The sequence below is a fragment of the Puma concolor genome, chromosome A1 (genome assembly GCF_028749965.1).
Source record: "Puma concolor isolate L17-30 chromosome A1, mPumCon1.1.hap2, whole genome shotgun sequence".
In the NCBI taxonomy this organism is placed as follows: Eukaryota; Metazoa; Chordata; class Mammalia; order Carnivora; family Felidae; genus Puma; species Puma concolor.
This window is the reverse complement of record NC_141667.1, coordinates 148,308,540-148,312,253: the sequence shown is the minus strand read 5'-3', so window position 1 is coordinate 148,312,253 and position 3,714 is coordinate 148,308,540. Positions and strand designations below refer to the sequence as shown.

The window sequence follows — 3,714 nt, the reverse complement described above, 5'->3', positions numbered from 1 at the left end:
TTAAGAGTGCTGCTATAAACATTGGGGGTAAAAGTGCCCCTATGCATCAGTACTCCTGTATCCCTTGGGTAAATTCCTAGCAGTGCTACTGCTGGGTCATAGGGTAGGTCTATTTTTAATTTTTTGAGGAACCTCCACACTGTTTTCCAGAGCGGCTGCACCAATTTGCATTCCCACCAACAGTACAAGAGGGTTCCCGTTTCCCCACATCCTCTCCAGCATATAGTCTCCTGATTGGTTCATTTTGGCCACTCTGACTGGCGTGAGGTGATATCTGAGTGTGGTTTTGATTTGTATTTCCCTGATGAGGAGCGACATTGAGCATCTTTTCATGTGCCTGTTGGCCATCCGGATGTCTTCTTTAGAGAAGTGTCTATTCATGTTTTCTGCCCATTTCTTCACTGGATTATTTGTTTTTTGGGTGTGGAGTTTGGTGAGCTCTTTATAGATTTTGGATACTAGCCCTTTGTCCGATATGTCATTTGCAAATATCTTTTCCCATTCCATTGGTTGTCTTTTAGTTTTGTTGATTGTTTCCTTTGCTGTGCAGAAGCTTTTTATCTTCATGAGGTCCCAGTAGTTCATTTTTGCTTTTAATTCCCTTGCCTTTGGGGATGTGTTAAGTAAGAAATTGCTACGACTGAGGTCAGAGATGTCTTTTCCTGCTTTCTCCTCTAGGGTTTTGATGGTTTCCTGTCTCACATTCAGGTCCTTTATCCATTTTGAGTTTATTTTTGTGAATGGTGTGAGAAAGTGATCTAGTTTCAATCTTCTGCATGTTGCTGTCCAGTTCTCCCAGCACCATTTGTTAAAGAGACTGTCTTTTTTCCATTGGATGTACTTTCCTCTTTGTCAAAGATGAGTTGGCCATACTTTTGTGGGTCTAGTTCTGGGGTTTCTATTCTATTCCATTGGTCTATGTGTCTGTTTTTGTGCCAATACCATGCTGTCTTGGTGATTACAGCTTTTGCCAGGTAACAATTTAACTCTGCTTCTTAAAGCTAAGCAAATAATGTATTGGAAGAGTGTGAAGGAGTTGAAGCACTGGGCTTTACATAGAAGGAAACAATTAGCTCCAAAGGGTCTTGCAAATATGAACTACTCTATTGTCTTGCCCAGTCACTTCCAATGCAGTAAATCATCTGCAACCATCTTGCTGTCTGGAGTAGGGTGGGGGTGGAGGAATATTCTATTTATCCTCTCAAAATTAAAAATGGAGGCTAGGAAAGGGCTGGGAAATGACAACCATCACCTGGCTTAGCTTGGTCATGTGCCCACTCATTGGCTAAGGAAGGATACCCTCATCAATGGTCCCATTAGACTTTATTCAGCAGGGAGAAAGGCCCTTCCCTAAAAGGAATTTTGGATGCTAATACTTAAATGAAGGATGGATATTGGGAAGCCTCAAACAACAAATGTTCTGACTACATAACATGTTGCTTTGAAACTCTCCTTTTGGTTTGTGCAGTGTGTGTGCGTGTGCATGCATGTGTGTTCTGTCCTGTATACAGAAACCAAATGATTTGTATATAGGTATACCCATTTAAATGAAAGCATCAGTCTGGTCCAAATGTATCACTGAAAAACCAACTGGAACTTCAGATTTAAGAGAGAAAATATATTCTAGAAAGAGAAAGAACTGGGAGCCAGGACAACTATATCCCAGTTCTTTCTCCGAATAGGATAGTAACTAGGTATGGGATCTGGTCAAGTCATTTAATCTATTTGAGTCTCAGTTTCCTTAACTGTGGAATGAAATCATTAAACTACATTGTGTCTAAGTGCTTTCCTGCTCTAAATTCTGTAATTTTTTTTTTCTGGCAGAGTGATTTATTGGGACAAGTAAGGAAGCAGAGGAGGTGGGACTGCTATGCAGAAGACATAAAGGGGCTGTAGAACTACATGAGGGGAGTGTGGGAAGCCAACAGAATGCAGATACAAGAGGAAAATGTCTAGAGTTGGGTTGAGACTGCATTGAGGTTGGGCTGCATTGAGGTGCATGGAATGCAAGAGGGAACTGGTTATCTTTGGGCTATGACAGTCAGTACTCAGCAAGGGGCAAAGACCTAGCTGGTCTCTGGAAGCCACAAGCAGCTCTGGGTTGGGGTCTGCAGGAGCAAATAGACATCATGCCTAGGTGTTCCAGAGGATGATGACTGTGACCACGGAGGTGGCCATGAAAAGCAGGTAGAGGCGGAAGAGCAAGGTGTCCATCATGTGGCTGAACTACACTCACAGACTGACCAAGTGTGGTTTCTGAATCTCATCTTTCTGCTGGGCCCTTGATGACCCAGGACACCCATTTAACTGCCTATCTGGGACTTTGCATCTTCCCCACTAACTCCACAGGCTCCTTCACATCAAGTGGTGGTGGTGGGGGGGTGCCCAAGGCTTTATTTCTCTTCTGGGGTGCAGTGGGGCAGCACTTTGTTGGGTAGGTGCAGTAAAAGGGCAGGGAATGGAGTGACCGAGGCATGGGTGGGGGCTGGGTGGTGGCCAGGTGCAGCAGGTAGGTGATAAAGGTGGTCTCCAGCAGGCTGATCACCATCAGGGACAGACATAGGGCAAAGTAGACACTGATGAGGGAGGTACCATTGGTGGGAAGTAAGTCATTCATCAAGAGCAGGAAGACATTGTAGCCCAGCAAAAGGGTTATCTTGAATGGGGCATGATTCCCAATTTCTGCTGGCAGCTAGAAGCTGAGGGCAACCAGAAAGCCACTGGGTACCAGAAGTTTATGATATAGAGTCTGGGCCTCCACCTGATGGCCACATAGAACATATAATTCTAAGGATATCAGATGTGCAAATGTTATCTGTCCTTGTGTTAAGAACAGTAGATAACAAGAAGACAATACATAGAGACGTACATAGGCACATTAGTTTGCTGGGAAAAATACAGGAAGCCCAGTTAAATTTGAATTTGAGGTATCAACAAGTAATTGTAGACCTAGCACAAGCTATCACATATAATAAATATTATTTGTTACTTATCTCAAATTCAAATTTAACTGAGCGTTTTGTATTTTTACTTGCCAAATCTGGCTACCATAAGATAGAGAGACTCACACACAGGAAAAGAATCAGTTTGTGGGAAGAACTGGAAGGAGGTACTTGGACTAGAATTATTTATGCAATTCCTCCTTTAAAAAAAAGTTTATTTATTTTTTTTGAGAGAGAGAGAGAGGCAGCACAAGTGGGGGAGGATCAGAGATGGGGGGAGAGAGAGAGAGAATCCCAAGCAAGCTCCACTCTGTCAGTGCAGAGCCTGATGCAGGGCTCGAATCCACATACTGTGAGATCCTGACCTGAGCTGAAATCAAGAGACAGACGCTTAACCGACTGAGCCACCCAGGTGCTCCTATGGAACCTTCTTAATTGAACGTTTATAAGCTTCAGTATAGTTTTTACTTGAACTCAAGGGGTTTTCTAAATGAAATAAAATCCTTTCTCTTTATTTTAAGACTATCTTGTTCTGCTCTCTTAAGAAATCATGATTAAAAAAAAAGAGAAGAAATTGTGATTTTTTAGTTCAAGCAAATCTTTCTCATTGACCTTCATGAATGAATTTGCTGATTGTGCTATCCTATACAAGTGCATATTAGGTCTTCACCTGGGGCATAGATGTATTTTTCTAAGCAGCTTTAGTGGGTTGCTGGCTGAATGAGTATTTTGCCTTGGTGAGAGACGAGGTTGACTCTATCAATAAAACACA

The 3,714-nt window shown here is 42.5% G+C and overlaps 1 pseudogene; it reads right to left on the bottom strand.

Moving 5' to 3' along the window:
• Nucleotides 1–2,133: 2,133 nt before the first annotated feature.
• LOC112860702 (5-hydroxytryptamine receptor 3E pseudogene) lies at nucleotides 2,134–2,781 on the bottom strand (annotated as a pseudogene).
• Between the last annotated feature and the right edge of the window lie 933 nt (nucleotides 2,782–3,714).